We start from the raw sequence: 27,717 nt of genomic DNA, 5'->3' as shown, positions 1-27,717 counted from the left end.
ATTTGGAGAAAAGTTAATCACATGTGTTTATGAACACTTTACACAGTAAAACCAGCATGCTGCCCCCACTCTTCTGGTGCAAATGAGGATTACACTGAAGAGTGGAGGGGAGAGTGAACCAGACTTAAACACAGTCTCTTCTCTGTTACGGAATCATCTCCATGCAAATAAGGTCTGATGTCTATCTGATAACGAAGGAGAATTCGCACTCAACTCTCACCAACCACAAAGCCAGTAGGATGAAGTGGAAAGAGATTGGAAGCCAGAAAGCTATAATCACCCACTTAGAAATGTGTGACCTTGGAATAGTCATTTCATTGCTTTGAGCCCATTAATTTACTCACATCCGCAAACTGGGGTTAAGAAGATCTGTGTAATGGAGATCCCCGCTGGTATAGAAAGGAGTTATCAACCTCCCTTCATCCTAACCTCACATGTCTTCAGGAGCCAGACAGGTAATGTTGATGAGTGAAACTGGCAGTGTGTGGGGGGCAATAGGGAGTGGTGGGGCCTGTGACAAATTAGAAAGCAGTATGTCCCTATAAAGTTCAAAATTATTTTAACGCCTTGTTTGCAGGCCAGATTCATAATGGTACCTGCCAGCTGAAGCCCCCACATCTGCATCCTCTGTGAAATGTGGAAATTGTGACAAAAAAGTGACAGCTCTGGTGGAATGGAGCTCTGATGGATGGAGTTGAAGCCAAACTACAACCCCTCACCCCTCCTCCTGGCCTCCCTGCTTCTGCTCCACCCCACAGCCCATCCTCAACACACAGCCAGAGGAATCCTTTTATGACAAAAGTCAAATCCTGCCCTCCTCTGCCCCCAGCCTCCAATGACATCCCACATCCTTCCGAATGGAAACTAAAGCTCTGACAGTGACCAAAGGGCCCTAAGTGATCACTCTCCACCCTGCCACCCTCTAGCTATCCTCTCACTCTGCCGGCCACATGGACCCCTCACCCCAATAGCAGAAGAGCACCTAGGTTTGCAGGGGAACAGTCAGTAAAGCCAGAGAGCTGAAGGGCGTGGGAGAGTGGGAGAGCTTGGGGAAGGCACCAGAGCCTGCACGGGCCCAGTCTCCCCAGGGCAGGTGTCAGACGTCAGGCCACTCCTTCTGTATATGTTAGCACCCGGCATGGGCCAGGCACAATGTGCCGGAGACGGGATCTGTGATGGACAGGGCACATGGATCCCTGCCTCCCCGGCAACTTACAGTCTAGCAGGGGAGGCAGACGAGAAATGAGTCAGACAGCAGCAAAATATGCTCTGCAGAAAAAAATAACCCAAGGTGAGGAGTGGGGAGAGGGAAAAGAGGTTTGGTGTTTACAGTAAGTGGTCAGGGAAGGCTTCTCTGAGGAGGAGACGGCTGAGCAGCAGCCTGGTGGAGTGAGGAACCCAGAGAGCTGGGGCTCGTGCACCTGCCTGCTTCCCTCCACTTTCTTTCTCCAGCTTGGCTGGAACCCCACCTGTGCCCAAATACCTTCTGCTTTTAGAGTTGGTGGACCTCACCCTTCCAGGTGAGGGACCTGGCAGAGGAATTTTCTGCCAGCTCACTCCCATCTCTCTCTTCCCTTAGTCAAGTTGCTCCCCATTGAGAGTGCTAATACCCCCTGCTTCTGGGTTGTCTAATCTGGCCCCATTCTCCCCTTCTTTGGCATATACCCACCTTTTACGTGGAAAGGAAATGCACCCAGCCAAATGGGACATTTCCCATCCCGTCCTACAGCTAAACTGCAGCTTTGTGACCAAGTTCAGTGTTGTATGGAAATTCTCAGGATGTTCCGTAAAGAGAGATGCCCCAGCTAGGAAGTGGGATCCTTTTGCCCTTTGCCCTTTTTTTTCCCATTCTGATGCCTGGAATGCAGACACAATGGATAAAGCTGTAGCAGCCATTTGGGGCCATGAGGTAAACTTGAGAGAGGCGGTGCTGAAAAACAGAAGTCTAGAGCCTTAAAAATCAAGAAGTTGTCAGACCTGTCTCAGACTGCCTACTTCTAGCCTTCTTTTACATGAGAGAAAAAGGTGCTTTTATGTGATATGCTCCAGAGCTGTATTATAACTTTCCTGGGCTCTGGACACTTTTGCCTCCACGGCACTTTCCTCCATATAAAAATATACCAAAAATTACATTTTATGACTATCTTAGCATAGAGGCAAACATAATCCAGGTTGGATTCATTATTGTGTATTTATTATTAATATATTCACTTTTCTGGGTGGCGCCTGTGGCTCAGTGAGTAGGGAACCAGCCCCATATACCGAGGGTGGCGGGTTCGAGCCCGGCCCCGGCCAAACTGCAACAAAAAATCGCCGGGCGTTGTAGAGGGCACCTGAAGTCCCAGCCACTCAGGAGGCTGAGGCAAGAGAGATTAAGCAACTTGGGTTGATTTGAATCCTGGTCCATTCAATTGCAAAGTCTAAGTTCTGAACTTTTGATGCTAGGAAAGAGCTATTTTTAGCACACGAAGATGGATCTTGATAGAGCTATTATTATTACTGCAAACAGCTCTGACAGCATAAGAAAATAGACCTGAGAGATGGTAACTGAGCACACTGGACACCTAGCCCTCTGGTAGCTCCTTTTACTTTTAATCTACAAGGTAAACCCAGCCATGAGCTCGCTGCAGGAAATGTTTTAAATCCCCATCTTTTAGGGCTGGATTTACTCATCCAGCTCCACAAAGAAAATAACTCCATTTAGCTTGACAGATTCCACAATGAATAGTAAATTATTTTTCAGGAAGTGATCCTAAAAATAGCATGTAATGGGTCTGCTTACAGATAGCAGAAGCAATAAGACTGGTATGTTCGTTTGAAGGGCACGATGGTGTTTTGAAACATGGAGGCTCTTCTGTGGTCTCGAGAAGAACAAATTGATTTTCCAGATAGCACGATAAATCATGTGGGGAAACAACTTTGGAGCAAAGCCAGCATGAACCTTGAAAGGATGGCGGAGCGCTTGATTCATCTTGGGGGCCTCCCCTGACGGGGGCCAAGAAAAGTCTTTCCCCACAGCGTCATTGAGTGTATCTCCTTTCCTGTCCTCTTACCACAAATTAAAAAACAAGGAAACGTTGATGCCACCAAGGCCAAAGCATTGCTTATGCTCTGCAGACTGCCAATGTGTAGAGATGTGCGAATGGTTGGTTTCTTGAAAATAACTGCAAACCATTGCCTTCTTTTTATTATGATGAATATTTTAATTTTAAAATATTAATAAAGGGGTTGCAAGCATTTTTGTTACATGGATACCTGGGATAATGCTTAAATCGGGGCTTTTGGTGGGCCCGTCACTGGAATAGTGTTCATTGTACTTAATAGGTAAGTTTCTATCCCACACCCTCCTCTCATTCCCCCTTTTCTCAAATTCTCGTGTCCCTTTCATCGCCTTGTGCCCCTGGGTACCCATCTATTAGCTCCCATTATTAGTGAGAATATACGGTGCTTGGTTTCCCATCCCTGAGATACTTCACTTAAGATAATGGTCTCTAGTTCCAACCAAGTTGCAGCAAATGATATTATCTCATCCCTGTTTATGGCTGAGTAGTACCCCCTGGTGTATGTACCCCATTTTCTTTATCCACTCAGGAACTGATGGACACTTAGGTTTCATCCACATTCCACATCTTTGCAATTGTGAACTGTGCTGCAATAAATATTTGAGTGCAGGTGTCTTTTTGATAAAGTGACTTCGTTTCCTGTGAGTAGATACTCACCAGTGGGATTGCTATATTGAATGGTACGTCTATGTTTATTTGTTTAAGACATTTCTATGTTGTCTATATCGCTTTTTTCTCTCCAAGTCAAGATGTAGGTAAACAACTTAAGCCTCAAACGATGCTTTTTGTTTAGTTATTCGTCCATCAGCATTTACTTGGCACCTTCTCAGTCCATTGTACCATATGAGATGCCAAAGAACCACTTATAAGACCCTGCCTGGAGTCTAATATCCTGATGAGGGCTAAAGCACCAAGAACATGACACTTTCCCAAACTAGAGATTAATAATAGGGATGCTCTTCTTCATAGGCAGGTGTTGGGGAAAAAATCACAGACACTGAGCTCAGGTAACCCCCGGTTCAATTCCTGCCTCCATCACTTACCAACAGAAAAGGTTAGGGCAAGGTAATTAACCCAAGTCTCAGTTTCCTCATGTGTAAACTTAGGTTAACTAGAGTACCTTTCTCTTAGAGTCGGTAGAAAGATTAAATGAGATGAGGCCTGTAAAGCATTTAGCACAAAGTAAGTGTTCTATCAGTATTGGCTACCTGCTGTATGCAAAGTGCATGAAGAGGGAAGTATCAGGTAGGGCTTCTTTGTTATGAGGGCCTGTAGGTGCTGGAATGTTCTATTTCTTAGTCTGGGCCCTGATTACCTGAGTGTTTTCACTTTGTAAAAATTCATTAAGCTGCACATTTATGACTTATTCACATTCTTACATCCTTGAATAGAAACTTTACATACAACAGTGATCAAAAGTTGTTGGAACCTAAGCCATGTAGACTACCTTCTTGTCGTCCCCAAAATTTTCTGTAAAGCTCATTCCATGCAATAATAGTAATGATAATAATGTCTGGTGTGAGCCAAAGTTATTTTATGAGTTGCACCGTGTGTCCCAAGAATGGTGCCATCTCAAAGCAAGTCCTGGGTTGGGTTAATTAGGGGAAGGGAACAGCATGGTCTATCAGTCTAATGCATGAGCTTGGATTCCAGATAGACGCTGGGTCAGATGCTGATTCTGCAGTTTTCCCCACAGATGACCTTGTACAGGTCCCTATCCCTTATAAGCCTTGGTAGTTGCCCCTTCTGTGAAATGCGGAATAACGACTCCTTCCTTTCTGAGAATTACAGAAAGTGTCTAGAATGCAGGAGCTACATGGGGGAGGCAGCTATTATTATTGAAGTGAATTGAACCTGGCAGAAGACAGCTCCATGGGAGCACAGGGAGGCTGGATCCTGTTGAAACAACTTTGCTCTTTTCCGATATTTCTGGTAGAAATGTCCACAAGCAAAGACATGACCTTTAAGTTGATAGCTCCAGAGAGTTGCTGTTCCCGCATGCACAGCTATAGTCCTGTAAGAAGCTGGCTATGGCGAAGGGTATGTAATAAATCCTGGGCCATGGATTACAGGGCCTGGAGCCTACTGGGGTGTGTAATGGAACCATAGATATAATTAAGAGGCGGTTCATTTGCAATAATTATGCACTGGTTGGTTAATTCTTCCAAGATGCTAAACAGCCCTTCCCTGGGGCTGCAGTAATTGACTCTGTCAATGGCAATCCTTGACTGCTGTCTGGAGGTTGCTTAGACCACCTGCTGACTCATTTTAACACACACACACTCACTTTCTTTGCTCATTGACAGATGGTCTGAGCAGACATGTCGGGGCGGAGACTCTGCTTATGAGGAATGATGAGAAAGAAAGGCATGGGGAAGGACTCGGATGGGAAGAAGTTCTGTCCTCAGGGAGGGTGACAGAGGAAGAAAGAAGCAGCATGGACAGGCTCCCACACTGAGCTCAGATGGCCTGGTGCAAACCTGCTTTCACCACTCACCAGCTGTGTGGCCTTCAGTGCCCAAAGCCTCAACTCTTCAGCTGCAAAAAGGAGATACATGCCCTCCCTGGAAATGGTTGTTGCCAGAACTTAGAATAAAATAATAAAAAGTGGCTGGCACTGAGCGGTGCTTCCCAAACCCTGGCTATTGTACTTGCAGAGGGACATGGACTGAGCAGTGATAAAGTATCTGAGATAAAATAAGAAAAGTTCACAGCAAGTCCAGGAAAACCAGGATAGCTTTTGCCTGCTGTGCTGCAAATCTGCTGTGTGACCTCAGGGAAAATCCTTAACCTCTCTGTGCCTTGGTTTCTCCTTCTGAAAACTGGAATAATAATAATTAGGCAGATTGCTTGAAGATTAAATGAAACAGTGCCTGGCATATAACAGATCCTCAAGAAATGGTGGATCCAAAGCCTGTTCTCCTGATGGGAGTGGCAGGAAGCTGTTAGGTGTGGATTGCACACGTGCTAAAACTAGTGGCTGATTCCCCCGGCAGCAGCAACCTACCTTGAATTCTTAATAAACTCTATTGATTGCCTTTCCTGACTCCATCCCAAATATCTCTCAACATGGCTGTATCCGTAGAAGCTAAACAGACAAGCAGAACTTCAGTGAGAAGGAGCCCGTGCATCTGGGGAGCGTAGAGGAACATGTCCCCAAATGAGCCCTCTGGGGTCACCTGGATGACAGTGTGGGTGATGGGGAACCTTCAAGCCCAGGCTGGCACTGCCTCCCCACCTTCAGCTTCCCCCCTTTGATGGAAAAAGGTCTAGTGTGCTGGAGGGTGCCATCATCCAGCTTCATGCCCCAGGAGTAAGGAGAAAGGAGGGGAATTGTCTTAAGCCCAGAACAGGAGCCATCCTAAAGGCTGCTGGAAGCCAGGAGGTTTTGTGAACACAGAGAAGAGAGATGCTCAGGTGTCATTTGCAAAGGTCATCCCAGCTGCAGTGGGAAAAGCAGATGGAGGGGGTGGGAACCGAGATGGGACCATAGTTAAAGGACCACCCGGGTCATTTAGGAGGATTGGAGGAGGGGGCTGGCCTTGGAGGCAGAGAAAAGTGGATGGGACTGATCTGGAGAAGAGAGCTTCAGCAGGACTTGGTGAGGGATTCATGGCGGGAGAGGTGGGAACTGAGTCAGGTGCCGGGATTCAGTTTGGGCTGCTGGGTGGATGGTTCTGTCCTTGTTCACTGGGACGAGGGGACTATGCACTTGCTGTGCCTGTCGGTATCCCAGGGGGAGTCTCCGAGGCCGCAGGATAAGGGGGTCTTTGTGAGCATCTATCCTGCGTTTGGTGCCTGCCAGGAGGGTGGGCCTGGCTGCTGCGTGTGATTGCCTGTTTCTTTCTCAATCATACCTGCTGCTTCTTGTCCCTGCCACTCCACAAGTCTGCCAGATGCCATGTCTATGTCCCACACAGTAAAAAGGAAGAAAGCCCCTCCCCAACTCACTTTTGAACTGTGCCACCAGAGGCCCAAGATGGCAGTCCCAAACCTCAAGCCTCCTGAAAGGTCCCTTTAGCTTCTACTTCTAACTTCTTTCTACCAAAGGGACCCCCAGGCCAGCTGAGAAACATACACCATTGGTTACCTACCAACAGCCATGTCCCCTTCCTCTTTGGTAACTTGATTTTGTTCAGGGAGCAATGTGCCCAGCACCTAAATCAGTCACAGTGATCTTTTTCCATTTTGCCAATTAAGGGTCCAGATTTAGCATATGACTTACTTTTAGCCAATAGGCTGTAGAGGGAAGTCTGTTAGGGGCTTCTGGGCTCCCTGATAAAAAGGAAAATCACAGGAGAAAAAAAGGCTTTTTGTTTCCTTTCTCATCCTTCCTTCATAGGTAGCAATCATGGACAGACATGATATCTAGAGCCATTGCAGCCATCCTGTGCTCATGAGGCAAAAAAAGCCTAAGGGTGCAAATCCCACCCAGGTGAGAGGTAGACATAGTCTGGGTCCTTGGTGTGTCATTGAGTTGCAAACCTTGGGGCCATTTATCCTTCTTGTTAAAAAATAATAATAACTGACTCTACAATTTGAGCTACTGTTGGTTGGTTTTTTTCTTACTTGCAGCTGAAACCCATACATCTAAGCCCCCATTTATCATGTTTGTACATCTCCGTCTTTATCTCCTTATCCATATCTACTTATCCATCATCTCACAACCAGAATGCCAAATTCATGAGAAAGGATTTTTGTCTTGTGGGGTATTCGGTAAGTGTTCAATAAATGAATGGATATCTGTACCTATCCCTAATCACCTATCTCTTACCACTTTATTTAAAAAACCAACCCCATAGGCCGGGCACAGTGGCTCACACCTGTAATCCTAGCAGGCGGCATCCTGGGAGATGTACTGGCCCATTCATGATCATCATTATCTGACAATGGGATGACCACTCGTGGACAGGAACAGTCGCTGTCTAGCATCCGGCAACTCCTCGGAGGGACTTGCTGTAGATCTATTGAACTGAGTCCTGATTTGAACACATGGATGGGGTGTCCTAGCAATCAGCTATAAATAACTGGGCATATCCAAACTGAACGCCACTGGGTTCAGCAGAACCCTGTGCCCAGCACTGTGCTTATACTTAACAGAGGAAGATGAAGAGGACCAAGGGCCTGTTCACAACAGAATGGAGCAATGAGGGAAGTGAATGCTTTGTAACGTGTGGGGGAGTCTGTGTAACCAGCCTGGGCTCAGGGCTGGAGTTCAATAAACAATGTCACAAGTATTTTAAAAACTGACTTGAAGTGATGGGGTACGTTGCAGAGAAGGCTCATCGCAGCCTGGGTGGCATCTGAAAGAGATCAAGTTTATCAGCCAAAACTTCCAAACCAACTAGATTGATATCCTGCAATCATATAAACAGACCCAGGGCTGCAAGAATCTGGTAAATGTGTTATCTGGACAACCCTGGAGCGCCAGCCTCCTTGACCACCGAGCTCGCTGACCTCTGAATTATTCAACAAGCAAAAAGCTGGTGGGGTATAACATGGTGTCACTGGGAAATAGTTCACTGGAGGGTTCCTGAGGCCACGTGTAAGCGCACTCGATTCAAAGGAACAGCAGCAAAGCCACGCTTGGGCACTGCCCCCACCCCCCCATTCCTTGGGGTAACACTCTTCAAAACACCTACTCCAGGGGCCCATCAGTTCTTTCTGGGTAACTCACACTGCCTCAGAAAACAAATGAAGATGCTTCCACATTGCAGTTCTCACTGTTTCAATTTACTCTTCCTGTTGAGATGCATCAAAGGAGAAAGGTATTCCGACTGAATGTGAATCTGAGCCTTCTGCTGCTGGACGCCTCGCTTGGTTTTCCCGTGTTGGCCTTACTGTAGTGAGATCAGTCCTGGCCTGGCTGCTTTCTCCCAAAGGAGCCATGTTCCATCAGACGTATTACACGCCCTCTCCAGCTGCTCCCTCCAAACCGCTTTTCTGTTAACAGGTATCTTCTGGCACAGAAAACGCTTCTTTCATGGAGGGTGGGGGAGGAATGTCCACAAAGAGGTAGCCAGATGGATAAACACCCTTATTAAATAATCACAGTAACCCCACGAGGTACACAACTGCACTCTACTTTTACAGATTTGGAAACTGAGGCTCAGAGAAGCGAATTATTTAACTGGGATATAATCTCAGATTTGCATTCTGGCAGCTGGATACTTTCTCTTTCCTATAAGAGGCTGCCTCTCATGGTACCCTAGTCTGAGCACTTCGCCCTGCAACAGCCTTCCAGAGATCAACAAAGCACAGATAAGAATCTTCCATTAGGAATTTAACACTGACAAGAGACAACACCACTGCTTAGCAGCTGGATAAGATAGCACAACGCCAGAAGAAAAAATGACAATATCAGCCAGACGATATCAGAAAAGTATTTAGTACTAATATTGTTATTTATCAAAAAATGTATAGAATTAATAAGATGATTTTAAGCCACTGATACTAATTATTCAATATGTTTTGGATACATAAATTTATAAACATGACAAAATATTAAACATTATAATGAGTACATAAAATAAGTGGTACATATTACATGTTTAATACAAATCAGTAGCCGATAAATTAATAAAGCATTCTAAAAATAAGTCAATATTGAATAAAAATAAAGCTAATTTTAAATAATTAGGAAAATCTTTAAATAAAATATTATTTATTTAATAATAACATTTTATATTAATATAATATTATTCTTTAAGTGCAAGCATTACAAATAAGGGTGTATTAATGTCAGAGAAGACTTCGGAGAATTTTGTTGTGTACATTTTTCCAGCTGTCAAAAATTTTTCATGCCCAAATATTAGAGGAATGGAGAGGAGAGAGTTATTAATTAACCTAAATATTTCCCTCTGACACTCCCATACTAAAATAATTTTGAGACGTTTTGGAACAACTTACTACTTCATAGAAACTATAATATTTTTGTTGATTGGAACCTGCAATTTTTGTTTTAAGGAAATTATTGCCAGGTCAGTGTCAAGTTCTTACATTTCATCACATATAATTACAGAATCAGTGGTCACTGCCGTTACTGCAGAGTCAGCTATCAGTTACACAACTGTCGTGTTCGTATCCCACTTACAGAGAATTTTCATTCAGATTATGTTCCTAACACAAGTTTTGCTTTATCAAATATATATTTTTTCTTCTCTTGAGAGTAATGGAACTGGGAAAGATATTTTCTAAGTGAGTGATATTTTGTTCAATTATCTTTAAGGCAGCTTAAAAGTCTCCTGGAATGTCTTAAGTAATAAACGATTCTGCTTTCAGACTTCTTAAAATACCAAAATCACAGTATTACATCTTTTTAAAACATAGTATTTTGGTACTTAAAATTAGCATAGTATACTGGAATACCAAAAAAAAAAAAAAATACTGCAATCATTACCCCAGTTGCTAGGAAACATGTGAGCAATCCTAAAGCTAGAAGAGAGGTAGGTAAAGGGGCACTTCTTCAAGCAAAATGCAGCAATTCAGAATTAATTTTAGCAACCCTCAGAAATAAAGAACGCAAGGCAATACTTCATTGGTTTTGGGAGTTCGCATTTCTTTAGCACAGGATTTTAATTGCATCCTCCACTAAGTATGCAAATACTAGTCATTAGAAATAATTAGACATGGTGCCCATTTTTCTTCTAAATACTGTATTTTCAGACAACACATCGGTATTTTCATTTTCCATGGTTAAATAAAGACTACGTTTTTGAGTCTCGTCCCCACAGCCAGAGCCCTACGAATTAGGCAGCAGCAACTTGAAGGGTGAGTGTTTTCAAGTTCTAGCCTTGCACCTGCTAACCAACAAAGTACAAGTAAAAGAGGAGCTGGTTCTTGACAAAAAGATAAAAATGTTTTTAAGAGATTCATCAGAGCCCTGCTTATTGCTGAGTAAGCTCCAATTGGACTGACCCTCCCACAAATAACAACTATATACAAGAAGTCCCCGAGTTACAAACACCTGACTTAACTTGCACTTATAGATGGGGGCTATTACACGTAATTGGTAAATTTACCAGTTCCAACTTACATACAGATTCAACTTAAGAACAAGCTACAGAACCTATCTCTTCAATTTCTTGACACTGGAAAGTCAACAAAAGCAGGTAAATGCTAATGAGAAATTGACACTGGGAGGCAAGGCATGGCAGGTCTTACTTTCCTGAGTTTTTATGGCTTTTAGCCTGAGGTCAAGTGATAAGCAGAGCTGGGTGAGCAACTGAAATTCTGATACAGATCCCACAGTCCTCTGGCCTGAGTAACCAGTGGACAGGGTGCAGAGCAAGCACAGCTGCTGGAAAGTGAAGGGAACCCTATAGGGCAGATATTCAGGGTAAGGGCAAATTCTATATATCAACTTTACCCAAACCCTGAACTGTGTAGGGCAGATTCCCAGCAGACTAGATTAGGGTAAAAACAAAAACAAAAACTGAACTGAGATGTTAGCAGCCACGTAAGGGATAGCATTTGTAGTTTTTATTCAACCAAGTTAATAGCCTTATTTTTTAAAAAATTAAGGTGAGGGCAGCACCTGTGGCTCAAAGAGTAGGGTGCCGGCCCCATATACCGGGGGTGGCGGGTTCAAGCCCAGCCCCAGCCAAAACTGCAAAAAAAAAAATTAAGGTGGTGGAAGTGGGAAAAACTAAAAAAAAAACAAAACCAACACTCAGAGCAGTATAAGAATCTAAAGTCTCTACAGCATACTATTCAAAATGTCCAGGATATAAACCCAAATTGCTCATCATCCAAAGAAATAAAACATAGCCCATTTTCAAAGATACACAGGAGAATATGCTCATCATCAATAAAAGATAAGAAACCTCAGCAGGAAAAGAAAATACAAATAGAAACCAAATGGAAATTTTAGAACTGAAAAATATGCTCTATGATTTTTTTTTTTAATTCAACTGTAACAGCAGAATGAAAATGACATAGGAAAAAGTTGCTCACTTTGAAGATGGGTCAGCAGAAATGATCCAATCTGAAAAACAGAGAGAGGGGCGGTGCCTGTGGCTCAAAGGAGTAGAGTGCCGGCCCCATATGCCGGAGGTGGCAGGTTCAAACCCAGTCCCACCCCGGCCAAAAACTGCAAATAAATAAATAAATAAAAAACAGACAGAGAAAAGATTTCTATTTTTAAAAATGAACAGAACCTCAGAAATGTGCAGGACCATATTACCAGGTCTAAGAAGATCATTCAGGCAGCAGAGAGGGTCAAAAAACTTGGAACCAGGAGAATGGATCAATCTCACAGCCATGTGGGCACAATGACTAGCATGTTAACCATGGGTCTCTGGAAAAAAAGATTCAAGAAATATCAGGATGAAAGAAACATCAAATCTTGGTGTTGGTTGAATGTAAGCATGCAAAAAAAAAAAAAAGAAATTTCAAAATTGACTTCCCAGCTATGAATTATTAATACAACATTATAAATTAAAACAGGAAATTAAGACTATATTAACAAAAACAAGTAAACTCAAAAGACAAGTGAGAAACCAGGAGAATATATTTGCAACCAATTTTTAGCTAGTAATATATTGCAGATAGATAGAAGGAAAGAAAGAGATATTTATATCTAAATCCATATATATAATAAGTATAGGTTAATCTTCCTACTCTATAAAGAACTCTTAAAGGAGAGAAAAAGACCAAAAAAAAAGGGAATAAAAAGTCAGGAAAATTGATAAAGAGTACAAATGGTACTTAAACATAGGAAAGATGCTTAACTTTATTCATAACAAGAGAGATGTAAATTAAAACCACAGTGAGATATCACTTCTCCCTTACCATATTGACAAATTCAACACCCAACTCCACTGGCAAGGTTGTGGGAATAGACACTTCATACATCACTGGTAGGAGTACAGGATGGGAAATTCGGCAATGCCTGATGAAATCACATAGGTATTTGCTCTCTGACCCACCAGTTCCACCGTTAGAAATTTATCCTGCAGATCTAGCTCCACAAACATGAAAAAGAATATGCACAGTATTATTCACTGCAGCCTTGTTATTCTTGGTAAGAGTGGAAGACAGGACACAAGCCAAATGGCCATCCACGAGAGAGTGATTCAGAAAAATACGGTGCTGCCACACAGGGGAGTATTAAGAAACCAGAAAGAAGGAATAAGGGAGAGCTAGGTGAGCCGAAATGGAGTGATTGCCAGAGCATGCTGTCAAGGGGGAAAAAAGCAGCATGCAAAACAGCAGTGTTTGTCTGTGTGTGATGGAGTTTTTTGGTTTGTTTGTTTTTTTGTTTGTTTGTTTGTTTTTTTGCAAAGTAAAGCACAGGAAGAATAAACTAGAAACTAGTGAAAATTATTTGGAATAAGGTGTAGATGAGAATAAGGGCAGAGGGACAGAGATGGGAGGGAGGCTTTCCTGAGTACACCTTTGCATATAATTTTGCTTTTGAGCCATTAGATTAAATCCAAAGTGGTGCAAAGAAGCTACCTTTAAAATTGAATATAAGCAAAAAATAATAATAACAATAATTCTAACCATGCAGCCAATATAAGTAATGTGCTCCACAAATAACTGATTCAGATCATTTTTAGTTACTTGATTACTTGATTATGTTAGACCTTTTGGGAGGAGAACTAGTGTATGTATATATATGTACGTAATATAGCTACTAAACTTTAGAAGAATTATTAAGAGTGGTAACAGAGCAGTAATTCTGGAAGTATTTTTGGATGTGCTGTTTGATAGAGCAAATAAGCAAATATACTAATTTTATTGAAAATGAAGACTCCCACTGTGTGAGAATGAAGATATAAAAATGGAATGGGGGATCCGGCAAGAATTAGCCAATCTGAAGAACAGAGGGAAGAAAGATTTCTAGAAGAAATGAACAGAATACTAAGTGGTGCTCAGAAAGAAACATTGTTATCACTATGACCTCATGATTTCAACACACATATATCCTAGCTCTCCACCCAAAAGATCTGGAAGTAAGAACACCAATATCAAGAAAGTGTATCCCACACGTCCTGGTTCTTAGGAGGTGTAAACTGAAGTATTTAGAGGTGAAGGGTCCTGATGTCTGCAGTCTTCCTTCAAAGAGTTTGGAAAAAATATTAAATGTGCCAAAATGTCAACAATGGGTGAGTCTAAATGAAGGATGTAAATATAGTGTGTGTACAATTCTTTTATCCTTTCTGTAGATTTGAAATGTTCCAAAATAAAAGGTGGGGAAAATGAATTGGGCGTGAAAACTCCATTGGGTATGTGAATGAAGAGGGACCTCCTTCATCCATAGGTGTGAATGTTGTTCAAATAACAAGGGGTACGTTGCTAATGGTTCTTCCGTGAAAAACTGGTTCCCCAGCAACATCCGTGAAAAATACCTTGTGAATTTCTGTTGGGCGTTGGAAAAGCAGGAAAGAAAACAATTTATAACGCCAGCAATGCAGACTAATGAAACCCCAGCTGTCCCTACTCAAACAGAAAGTGAAAAATTCTATCTTACTGATGTTTGCTTTCTGTGATGCCACTTGGCAGAACTTTTCAAAGCCTGTGTCTATGATTATTTGTCCTCCCCAAGTTCTTGGAACATGCATAGCACAGGAATGCCATCTGTGTCTTTGAGACATGTTAGGAGATCAAGGCACAGAATCCTTTGTTACCATTTATGTGCACAAAATACAGGGAGGACATAAAGTTTGTGTGCAATTTAAAATCGTTTAACATAGTAAATTAATTACACATGAACTTTATGTCTACCCTGTATTTCTGGAAGGAACTAAAAGAAACTAGTAATTCCCCCCCCCCCCCCGTGGAAGTTGCCAAGGTCTTAGAGTTAGTTACCTTTTATTCTTTTGTTCTATTTTCAGATTTTTCCATGTAAATGGATTGTTTTTAAATGTTTATAATTAATGATGAGAAATGGATGGGTGAATGGATAGATGAATAAATGGTAGATGGGTGGGTAGATGGATGGATGGTTAGATGGGTGGATGGGGGCAGATGGGGGAATAGGGGATAGATGGGTCGGTGGGTGGGTGAGTGGATGGATAAGTAGGTAGAAAAATGAGTTTACACACAACTCCCATTCCAAACATTTGCTCCACAATGTACCCTCTCCACACCCCAATTATAAGATTAGCTGCTCCCAAGCTACTCTCCTGATTTGAGGATAACTACCCTATACCCCGTTTGCATCTATAGTTTATAAGTCAGCCTCTCTCTGACTTATAAGCTAAGTCAGACCCTTATAAGGGTCTCTGCAGCTCCCCTGTCTAGGGGCCCTTCTCCTCCTACCTCAGCCCTGAGACACTATCTTCCAACCCTAGCCATCACATTCCTGGCCAAAAGGGACTTCATCTGTCAAACTCTAACACTGCAAAGACAGTGTTTATCTTTATCTGCAAAGACAGAATTGAATTGCAACAAATCTCTTGAATTGAAATTGCTCAACCTCTAGCATAGAGCAGCATTCTCTTCACATCCCTGGGAGGTCTTCTCATGGGTTGCCAAGGCCCCACCGTTCCCTGGGGACTGCCTGGTGACATCCTTTTCTCTGTCTCTGTGGTTATATGCTTTTTACAGCAATTTCTCACATGTCACACGGCCCCCAGGATCTCATCTCTCTGGCCTCTGCGTGGGCAATGTTTCTGGCTGATTTCAATTCCAGCAAAGGACAGGAAGGACTGCGCAAAGGGCTGAGGCACCTTCTCCCTTCCTCCGCCTGACACTGCCAGTCAAATGGTGCCGACCGAGGGGTGGGTTGATCCATCTGCCAGCCACTGCCCCCGCCCCAGGCCGTGACCCTACAAAGTTTGCATAGATACAGCAAAGACCACCAGGCCCCGATCTTTGAGGGATTCATCTTTTAGGAAGAGGTGCAGGGAGTCCTGTTGGTGCCCCATCTGGATCCCAGTACCAGGAGTGCATCCATCCCTGCCTCCCATGGGGTATAAGTGTTGGTTTCTGGTGGCTTCTTACTGCCCCCGTCTCCAGGGAATTGCCTTCTTCCCAAAGGGAGTCCTTTTGCACCTCAGGAAGTAGCCCATGAGCAATGACTGGTTGACACAGGCATCAAACCACCTCTGTGCAATTCACAAGTACCATTCTCACTACAGGGCCACGCCCACCACCCCTCACCTCCTGAGATTAGGCCGAAGCTCGGCTCTTACTGAGCCCACAGCCTTATTCAGCTCCTTCCCCACCCCCCACCAGCCAGCCTCCCAAACACCCTTGACAGAGAGCACAGCCTCAACATCATATGCACAGGAGTCCCTGTTTTAGCTCTTGTCTTTGAGGAGACAGAACCATCCTCCCCCACCCCCGGCATCACTGCTATTGACTCACCTCCCATTGCCTACCTGACATTCTGCTAACATTTTTTGAGCATTTTCAAATTTAACCTGCACAACAATCCTATGAGATGGAAACAATTATTAACCCCATTTTACAGATGACTAACTAAAGGCTGAGCGACATGAATCCGCTTGCCCTCAGTCACAGAGCCCACGGTGGTAGGACCCACACAACTGTCCCAGCTGGAAAGGGACTCTACACATCCAGACAGAACAGGACTGGTGACCAGATTCCTGCTGCAGCCCTCCCAGTCACATCTCACCTGCCAGCCTCTCACCAGGATTCCATCTTCAAGCACAAAACAAAATAAAAACCTCTTGCTCATACACACACAGTTGAGTTGGATCTTGCATTTCAAACAACCCAGGACAAACACAAACCAGTGTGTAGTTTCCTTAATCCCTGAGCAAGGCATCCAAGGACCTTAATCCTGGGCCATATCTTAAGGTAATATACCTTACTAGCATCAATTAATATTGTCCCTTGTAAAGAACAAGCAAGACAACGATGTTCTGATTGGGGGAGGCCCAAGAGCTGGTACTCACTCCTAGGAGGAAATCCAGCTTTGGGGGTGGCTTCTGAGCCCCTTTTGTTAGCAAATGCCCTGTGGTCAGTTGCAGAGGGGCATCTGGGAGAGCAGATCTACAGGAGTGACTTGGGGACTTCAGGGCTCTCTCTATCCTGCCCCATCCTCCCCAGCTACCCTCCACCATGATCACCAGTCACATCAGGATTTTCCTAAGATTTCGGGGGGGTGTAGCGTGTGCCAGGCTCTATGCCAAGTTCTTTACCTGGAGCATTTGTTTTTAATCCTTACACTCCCTAAGTGGTAGAGACCACTATTTGATAGGTCAGGAAACGGAGGCTGAGAAAAGTCTAGCAACCTTCCCCAGGTTCACACAGCTGGAAAATGCCCAGGGCTGGTGTCTGGGGCAGTCTGAGTTCAAAGCTCCACCTCTTTGCATTCTAGTGGCCATGCCTGGGCTTTGCCCAGGTCTGCACAGCCTCTCAGCAACTGGCCTCAAGAAGCCAAAAAGATGGTGAGAATGTGAGGGGCACAGGATTCGGGTCCATGGAGAAACGTGAACCTGAACCAAAATTCGCAGCCTGAGACCTGTGTCCTCTGCATCCCCCACTGCAGAAATACAGAGGAGAGAGGGACAGATCAGGGGCTGTCATGCACCTGCCAGCTATTTCCATATGAAGAGAAAGAGACTGAGGGAAGAGGGCTATTTTTATTATTTTTTTTCCTTTTTCTGGAAGGCCATTGGTGGATGTTTCTGCCCTTGCTGGTGATAAAATATTCCTTTAATTACCAGTGTCGGGCTGAGTCCAGAAAGCTATTTCCCTCTGCTATTGTCAAAAGGAAATGAAAGGCATGAGCCTCACAGGCGGCGCTCACTTGGGGCCCCCGGGTGGTCACAGAGACACTGCCTATCGGGGAGAGCGAGCTGTGTCCAAGCTCAGACATTCCCCTTGTGACTGTTACTCTCACCTTCAGCCCTGTCCCTCTCCTCGCCTGCCCTCTGAAGACACAGGCCTGTACAGAAAACCAAGATGGAAAGGAGACCGGGGGGAGTTTTTTTCTGCCTTTGACCTTCAGTTCAACTTCTCAGAAAGTTCCAAGGTCTCAGCAGCGTGATTCAGATCTCCCTGGCCTCCAGGCTGGTCACCCGTGGCCAGAACCCAGACATCCAGTGCAGAAAGACATGGGTTTTCTCTTGTTCCACATCACTGCCCTAAACCTTGCATGGCTTCCCAACACCTTCTGGAAAGGGGCTGTGCACCTCTGCCACCCCTTAAGGCTACAATGATGGATGGACACTCTGGAGGCACACAGAGAAGGGCTAAGGACAGCCAAGCTGGGATCAGTATTCGTATCTAAGATCTTTTGCATTTCCCCCTACAAGAAACAATTTTTCTATCCCAGGGGGGTAATGCACGCTCTAGATAAATCTTTTTTCTCTCCTCCTGCATACCCATGCATGTGTGCATGTATGCACACACAACCTGCACAGCCACATGAACACATTATTACCCTTACTCATCTGATAAATTTCTGGTCCCTTATAATAATTCAGCATGATAGGCAGCTTCTAGAATGTTCCTCAAGGGTCCCGCCACCTGGTGTTCACACCCTTGTGTGATCCCCTCTGCTTGAATGTGAGCTAGACCCGCTGATTTACTTCTAACGAATAGATTATAACACAGGTGACAGCATGTCCATTTGAAATCGGGCTCCCAAAAGAGTCTGGCTTCCCTCTTCCTCACCTGTCTTGTTCTAACTCACTTGCTTCACTGGAAACCAGCTCTGTTGTGAGCTGTCCTACGGAGAAGCCCATGTGACGATGGGCTCAGCTGACAGCCCCACGAGGAACAGAAGGAATCCTGCCAACAAGAAAGTGAGTTTGGAAGTGCATCCTCCTCTGCCGGCTGAAAAAGATGAGAACACGGCCTTGACCGCAGCCTTGTGAGACGAGGCAGGGCCACCCAAGGAAGCCCAGATTTCCAATCCGCAGAAACTGTGAGATAACTAATGCTTGTTGTTTTAAGCTGCTAAGTTTTGAGCCCTTTGTTCCACAGCAATAGATCATTAATATGGTCAGCTCCTTGAGAAAGGCTTTCCCAGTACGACCATTTAGGCACAGGGGCAAGCACACACTCACTTAAACACACACTCAAGCACACACACACACACACACGAGTGTCGGCCACCTCTCATGGTGAGGACTTGACCTTACAGTGCTTCACGCTTTCTCGTCACTGCATCTGACCTCCTTCTGCTTCTTGGGTTGGCTGTTTCTCCTTTTCTCTTTTTCACAGCAGAAAGATTGTCTTTACAGGGTTCGTTTCTCATCAGCTGATTCCACTGGTAGTAAGAAATTCCTTACTCTTGTTTTAGCTGCCCGGGGCCAGTTCAGCATTACTGACAGAGAGTACTGAGAAAAGATGAGAATATGTGCCAAGCGCCTGCTGTATGCCTAAAACACAAGGAAGGAAAAGACAGAGCGATTCTTGAGGAGCATACGTGTGCGTGAACCTTGCTGGGAGTTAAAGGCACTGACAGGTAGTTTATGGTGACATGACAAGACAGAGAGTTTGGACAGGAAGCCTGGTCAAAGCCACAGCCCCTGGGTGCAAGTGCTTGAGCTTGGAAGCAATCCTGTCTTGACTGCATAGCAACTTAGGGCAAGTTTCTCCCTTCCCTTCCTTCCCTCCCCTCCCCTTCCCTCCCCTTCCCTCCCCTCTGTTCCCTTTTTCCTTTCCTTTCCTTTTCTTTCCTTCCTTCCCTCCTTCTTTCCTTCCTTCCTTCCTTTTTTTTTTTTTTCTGAGACAGAATCTCACTCAGTCATCCTGGGGTTGAGTGCAGTGCTGACATAGCTCACAACAACCTCAACCTCTTGGCCTAAAGTGATCCCCTTGTTTTCTGAGTAGCTGGAACTACAGACACCTGCAAAATGCCTGGCTAGTTTTTCTATTTTTGGTAGAGACAGAGTCTAGCTCTTGCTCAGGCTGGTCTCGAACTCCTGAGTTCAAGGGATCCTCCTGCCTTGGCCTCCCCGAGTGCTGGGATTACAGGTGTGAGCCATTGTGCCCAGCCTGAGGCAAGTTTCTTTTTCTTTTTGTTTTTTGGTAGAGACAAAGTCTCACTTTATCGCCCTTGGTACAATGTCGTGGCATCAAACAGCTCACAGCAACCTCCAACTCCTGGGCTTAGATGATTCTCTTGCCTCAGACTCCCGAGTAGCTGGGACTATAGGCGGGTGCACCAAAATGCCCGGCTATTTTTTTGTTGCAATTTGGCTGGGGCCGGGTTTGAACCCGCCACCCTCAGTATATGGGGCTGGCGCCTTACCCACTGAGCCACAGGTGCAGCCTTGGGGCAAGTTTCTTAATGTCTCTGTATCTGTTTCTTCTTCCAAAAAATCTAAATAACCACGTTGTATGCTTCTCGAGGCTTTTGTGAGGATTCAAAAAAGGTAACACATGTATGTATATAGTACCTGAAACAAGGCTTAGGATTATTAATATTATCATTATTAAGTTCAGAAAAGAGAGAGAAAAGAACAGGGAAGGCTTCCTGGAAGAGGCGGAATGGAGTTAGGAATAACAGAATGGATGGGACCAATTAAGCAGCCACTATCAAGGGTGATGCTGTTGGTAGAAGAAACTTCGCCAACTGTTTGAATGGAAGAACAAGCGTCAGGCTGCTGGTGTTAATGGCTGAAGGGGGGAAATGTTGGAGTGTGAATGTTACTCTTCGAACACATCCTGGGACAGGCAAAGCTGTAACTCACCTCGGCTGGGGGCGGTCTGTATTCCTGTCTCTTGATGTGTGGGAACCAGGAATGTGAGGGGAGGTTGTTCTGCTGTGTTTGGGGGGAGCACGGGGGCACAGCAAAAGAAATGGGAGATGGTGGGAAAGCAGGAACTTGGCACAGGAGACCAAAACCCTCATGAAGGGAAATTAAACTTGGTCACAAGACTATCCTCAACCCAACAGCATTGATTTGGTCAGCGCCTCCCTTGGATAAATGCCCACGTGTATGGACACAAAGATGTGTCCAGGGACAGTCGCTGCAGCCAAAGAGAATGGACCACTGGGTAGTACCGTAGAGCAGCAAAAAAAGAATGAAATGAGAGGGCGGCACCTGTGGCTCAAAGCAGTAGGGCGCCAGCCCCATATGCCCGAGGTGGCGGGTTCAAACCCCGCCCTGGCCAAAAACTGCAAAAAAAAAAAAAAATGAATGAAATGAGAAAAACAGCATGGCAGCTCCCCCAACGGATTAAACATAGAATTATACGTGTTCCAGCAACTCCGCTTCTGAGCATATACCCAAAATAATTGGAAGCAGATCTTCAGATATTTGTGCAGCCATGCTCATAACAGCATTATTGATTCTCAAGAGCCAAAAGGTGGAAGCAACCCGAGGGTCTAGTAGAGGATGGGTAGACACAAAGTTAGATATACACACAGTGGAACGTTATTCTGCCTTCACTAGGAAGGGAATTCTGACACGTGCTGCAACACAGATGGACGTTGAGGACGTTATGCTAAGTGAGAAAGCCAGTCACAGGGGGACAGATACTGTGTGAATCCGCTTAGATGAGGACCTAGAGCGGGCACATCCAGAGAGATAGAAAGCAGAATGGGGATGGTCAGGGGCTGGGGGCCGGGAAGGTAGGGAGTTGTCCATTAATGGGTGCAGAGTTTCAGATTGGGAAGATAAAAATGTTCTGGAGACAGATGGTGGAGACAGTTGCACTACAGTGTGAAAGTATTTAATGCCACTGAATTGTGTAGTTAAAATGGTTATGTGATGGAGATTTTGCCTCCACAACAAAAATGAGATGAGTCTGCATGTATTAATATGTCAATTTTTTGACAGTCTCAAGCTGTCACACTGGGTAGAGTGCTGTGACGTCACAGCTCACAGCAACCTCAAACTCTTGGGCTTAAGCGATTCTCTTGGAGGTGGGGCAGGGTCCAGTGAGCCAAGAGGGCTGCTCAGTATGGTGGGGAGTTGAGAGCACAGGCTTTTAAGCCACATCACCTCGACTCAGGTCCCACTGGGTGACCGTCACCTCTCTGAGTCTTCTGTTTCTGTATCTGTAAGAAGTGGGCCATGACATACCTATCCCAAGACTTGCCAGAATTGTTAAATGAGTCGAAACATGTAAAGTCTTTTAAACGGTGCCAGACGCATAATCCCTTAATAAATGTTTGCTATTACTGTTATTATTATTAGCCTGAGCCCCAAATGGTTAAACAAATAAGATGTTTCAGGGAGCTGAGTTTGCTTGCAACAGGAGCAGGTAGTGCAGGTCCCCAAGTGCCAAGCGCGCAGAGGGAGTCATTCCTGTGCAACGAGTGGCCCAGGGAGGAGCTGAGCTGTATTCCTCAGCAGCAGTCTGGGGCTGTGGCCCTCCTCACCAACCCAATTACTCCTTGCTCACACCGCTGTCACTTCATTCACCCTGCAAGACCCTCTGCTGGGCTTCATCACGTTTACCCTGCCTTCCCCACCTCTCATCTACAAGGCCCCCTGCTTCCCTAAATGTATAAACAAACCCATTGAATCCAGATTGGCTAAGTCATTCTCCAAAGTGGCAGCCCCAGAAAAAGTGTCCAAAGCGGGGCTAAATCAACACAGTTCCTGGGGTGGACCGCTGTGGCCTCACATCTGGTCTCTGACCCTAACCAGCACTGAGAGTTGTTCACTCAACAATGTCTTTGGGGGGTAGGTATCAGGCCGGGTGTTCAACAGTATCAAAGCCCCAGGCGAGGGCAGGGGCTTCCTGTGGGACAAACCATTCAGCTCAGCTTGAAGGATGGATAAGAGCAGCAGAGGAGTACCCTGGGAACGATGTGACAAGGACAAAGGCAGAGGTTAGGCGCGGTGACTCACACCTGCAATCCCAGCACTCTGGGAGGCTGAGGTGGGTTGATCACCTGAGCTCAGGAGTCGGAGACCAGCCTGAGCAAGAACTAGACCTAAAAATAGCTGGGCATTGTGGCGGGCACCTATAGTACCAGCTACTGGGGAGGCTGTGACAAGAGGATCGCTTGTGCCCAAGAGTTTGAGGTTGCTGTGAGCTATGACAACACAGCACTCTACTGAGGGCGACAAAGTGAGACTGTCTCAAGAAAAAAAAACAAAGGGTGGCTCAATGAGTAGAGCACCAGCCCCATATACCGAGGGTGATAGGTTCAAACCCCGTCTTGGCCAAACTGCAACAAAAAAATAGCCGGGCATTGTAACAGGTGCCTGTAGTCCCAGCTACTCGGGAGGCTGAGGCAAGAGAATCACCTAAGCCCAAAAGCTGGAGGTTGCTGTGAGCTGTGCCAGCACCGCACTCTACTAAGGGTGACAAAGTGAGACTCTGTCTCTAAAAAAAAAGGACAAAGGCAAAAAATAAGACAGTGGGGCCGTGTCCAGAGAAGAGTGTTCATGTTCAGTCAGCAGCTGGTACAAAAGGCAGGAGGGAGGGAGCTCGGAACCACATTGTGGAGAAGCTTGGATGCGAAATCTGGGAAACCCAGCAGAGTCCAAGTTGCAATTTAAGGAGAAGGATCTGACAGCCCTGTGCTGAATGCATGCAGTTCAGAGTAGGAGGCACCATCCAGGAAGCAATTGTAAGAATCCAGGCAACACGTTCAGGGGCAGCTACAGTAACAGAGAGACATAGCCCCCAAATCCCAGGGAAATCTCTTAAACCCAGACAGCAAGCCAAAGACAGCCCACAATGAGTAGGGAGGGCTCTCTAAAGGAGACGGTGCTCCCGGCCCTGAGTCCATGGGGACAATGAGCTTTCTAAATTTCAAAGCAACTTCAGGCATTGAAGAAACAACTGGTTCACTGCTGGCTGAACACACTTATGCTAGTCAGAAAGACAGCACAGGCAGCCGCAGTTCCAATGTGAGCGAACTCTTCCATCACGCCTTCCCCAGATCCAGTTAGGCAAAGAGAAGAGTCTTTCCTTTATGGTAGCCGACATGTTTCTACTCTGTAACCATAAAACACAGTCATATTTTCTTCAATATTCAAAGGGCAATACCCCATTAGCAGGGAGTTCAGTAATTTCCCAAGGGACTCTTCCACAATTATTTTCATTGTGGTAAGTAAATAGGACATACAATTTATCATCTTACTCATAAGTTCAGTGTTGCCACCACCATCTATCTCTAGAGCTGTTTTCATCTTACCAAACTGGAACTCTGTACCCATTAAACAACTCCTCATTCCTCCCTCCCGGCTCCCAGCCTTGAGCAACCAACATCCTACTTCTGTGTCTAGAAATTTGACTACCCCAAGTGCTCTTGTAAGTGAAATCACACAGTATTGGTCTTTTTGTGATTGGCTGATTTCCTTGGGCATAATGTCCTCGAGGTCCATCCATATTGTAGACTGTGTCAGAATTTCCTTCTTTTTTAAGGCTGAATAATATTCCACTGTGTGTATATACTACATTTTATTTATCTATTCATCTGTTCATGGACACCTGGGTTTCTTCCACCTTTTGGCTATAATGAATAATGCTGCTATGAATCCTGGGGTACAAATATCTGTTCAACTTCCTGATTTCATTTCTTTCTGGCATATATCCAGAAGTGGGTGTCTTAGATCATACGGTAATTCTATGTTTAATATTTTGAGGAACCACCATGGCAGCCCCACCACTTACATCTCCACCAACATTGCACAAAGATTCCAATTCCTACACATCCCCACCGATGCTGGTTATTTTTTTATAGCAGCCATACCAATGGGTAGTAATGGTATCTCACTATGGTTTTGATTTTTGTTTCTCTAAGGATTAGTGATGTTGAACATCTTTTTAGGTGCTTGTTTGCCCATTTGTTTATCTTTTTTGGAGAAATGTCTAGTCCTCTGTCCAATTTTTTTTTTTTTTGAGATAGCGTCTCACTCTGTTGCCCCAGGCTAGCATGCTATGGCACGAGCCTAACTCACAGCAACTTCACACTCCAGGGTTCACGCAATCCTCCTGTCTCAGCCTCCTGAGTAGCTGGGACTACAGGCACCCATCACAACACCTGGCTAATTTTTCTATTTTTAATATAGATGGGGTCTTGCTCTTGCTCAGGTTGGTCTTGAACTTCTGAGCTCAAGGAATCCTCTTGCCTTGGCCTTCCAGAGTGCTAGGATGACAGGCACTGGGGTGGCACCCCACCCCTTTGTTTATTTTTAATCAGGTTATATTTTTGTTGCTGAGTCATAAGAGTTCTGTATACAGTATAGCTATTAACCCCTTATCAGATAAATAACTTGGAAATACTTTTTTTGCATTTTGTAGGTTGCCTGACCCCGCTATATTCTTAAGGACCACCCCAAAATTGCTTATATTGACCTTTAAATCTTTTTTTTTTATTGTTGGGGATTCATTGAGGGTATAATAAGCCAGGTTACACTGATTGCATTTGTTAGGTAAAGTCCCTCTTGCAATCATGTCTTGCCCCCAGAAGGTGTGGAACGCACCAAGGCCCCACCCCCTCCCTCCTTCCCTCTCTCTGCTTTTCCTTCCTCCCCCCATGACCTTAATTGTGATTAATTGTCCTCATATCAAAATTGAGTACATAGAATTCATGCTTCTCCATTCTTGTGACCTTTAAATCTTACCTGTCTCCAAAGCTGCCCTTTTCTAAACAGCTGCAGCCTCCACTCAGCTCCTACCTCCTTCCACCGCTCATCTCAGGACATTTGACAATGACAGTGTCTATTCCTATCTATTCCTATCAGATCTTACTCCTACCCACCAGGGCTTCAACTGACAATCACAAAATAATTCAAGGTTGATATATTTCCCAAAGTCTGAGTAATTCAAGTTCATGTTTTTTCAAGGGCAACGTATTATACATATATTCTTGAAATTGTAATTACATGTTGAGCATGGGGAAGGGAGGGTAACCTTGTGGTCAATGAATTAAAAAGTGTTAAAATCTTGTGCTGAATTTTAAAGGAAACTGCAGCATTAAGAGTTTTCCAAGCTGGATGTGGTGGCCCACACCTGTAATCATAGCACTTGGGACGCTGAGGTAGGAGGATCACTTGAGGCCAGGAGTTTGAGATCAGACTGAGCAAGACTGAGATCCCTGTGTCTAAAAAAGAAAAAGAAAAATTGGCCAGGCATGCTGGTGCACACCTGTATTCCAAGCTACCTACCCACGAGACTGAGGCAGGAGGATCACTTGAGACCAGGAGTTTGAGTTGCAGTGAGCTATGATGATGCCCCTGCACTCCAGCCTGGGTGACAGGATGAGAACCATGTCTCAAAAATTTTCCAGAACAAGAAAAAGAAAACAGTTTATTACTTTGGACATTAACAGGTTGATTCAGTAACGTTTATTTTTCAGAAAGTTCACAACCTACAAAAGTTAAATAAATACAAATGCCAACTGCAGGGTAAATTACTGAAAGGCATTATTAGATCCTCATACTCACAGTGAAGTCCCCATATCTTGGGGATTATGATAAAGAACCTGAATAAGAGGAGGGAAATACTGCTAACCAGAAACCAACACCATATTTCATAATAACTTTCCTCTAAATACAATGGTCAAGTAATGATTACATTATTTAGTCTAATTTCTCTCTCACGACCCACTGCGGCATCTATGAATCTTAGGAGGTTTTTGAAATTTAAGATTTTTTCACTAAGTGTTATTAATCTCTTCAGAGTTCCTCTAAATGCAGTACAAGTACATTTTGTGGTGTACAAGAGGATTTTAGATGCTACAAAATAAATGTTTTGTTTTAACTTAATGATAGTAGAGTCTTTGATTGCATTTCAGTTTTGGCTTATTTTTGTTTATACCAAGTGATACTGGATTTTCATTTACCATGATGATATAAAGCAAATATATGTAACCAAAAAGAATAAGTGGGCTTAAAGAAAAATTTCAAGTCAATACTAGTACAGATACTGTACAATGGCATAGACATGGTACGTGGATATAAAGACATAGTCATACATGTCATAGGTCCTATAAAACAGATATAGAAAACTAATTCGCAAAAGACTTCTCTTACCTAAAAGGAAATTTTGATGGGACCTAGTGAACAACTCCCAGGGTATTGTTTACCCCAATTGTATTCTTCTTTTTTTTTTTTTAAATCATAGCTGTGTACATTAATGCGATCATGGGGCACCATACACTGGTTTTATAGACCGTTTGACACATTTTCATCACACGGTTAGCATAGCCTTCCTGGCATTTTCTTAGTTATTGTGTTAAGACATTTATATTCTACATTTACTAAGTTTCACCCTTGTAAGATGCATCGTAGGTGTGATCCCACCAATCACCCTCCCTCCGCCCCCCTCCTCCCTCCCTCCCCTCCCTCTTCACTCCTTCTTCCCCTTCCCCATATTCTTAGGTTATAACTGGGTTATAGCTTTCATATGAAAGCCATAAATTAGTTTCATAGTAGGGCTGAGTACATTGGATACTTTTTCTTCCATTCTTGAGATACTTTACTAAGAAGAATATGTTCCAGCTCCTTCCATGTAAACATGAAAGAGTTAAAGTCTCCATCATTCTTTAAGGCTGCATAATATTCCATGGTGTACATATACCACAATTTATTGATCCATTCATGGATGGATGGGCACTTAGGCTTTTTCCATGACTTAGCAATTATGAATTGAGCTGCAATAAACATTCTGGTACAAATATCTTTTTTATAATGTGATTTTTGGTCTTCTGGGTATATATCTAGTAGAGGAATTATAAGATTGAATGGCAGGTCTATTTTTAGATCTCTAAGTGTTCTCCAAACATCTTTCCAAAAGGAATGTATTAATTTGC

Source organism: Nycticebus coucang, chromosome 21 (assembly GCF_027406575.1).
Source record: "Nycticebus coucang isolate mNycCou1 chromosome 21, mNycCou1.pri, whole genome shotgun sequence".
NCBI lineage: Eukaryota > Metazoa > Chordata > Mammalia > Primates > Lorisidae > Nycticebus > Nycticebus coucang.
The sequence above is the reverse complement of the archived record's forward strand: the minus strand, read 5'-3'. Positions refer to the sequence as shown.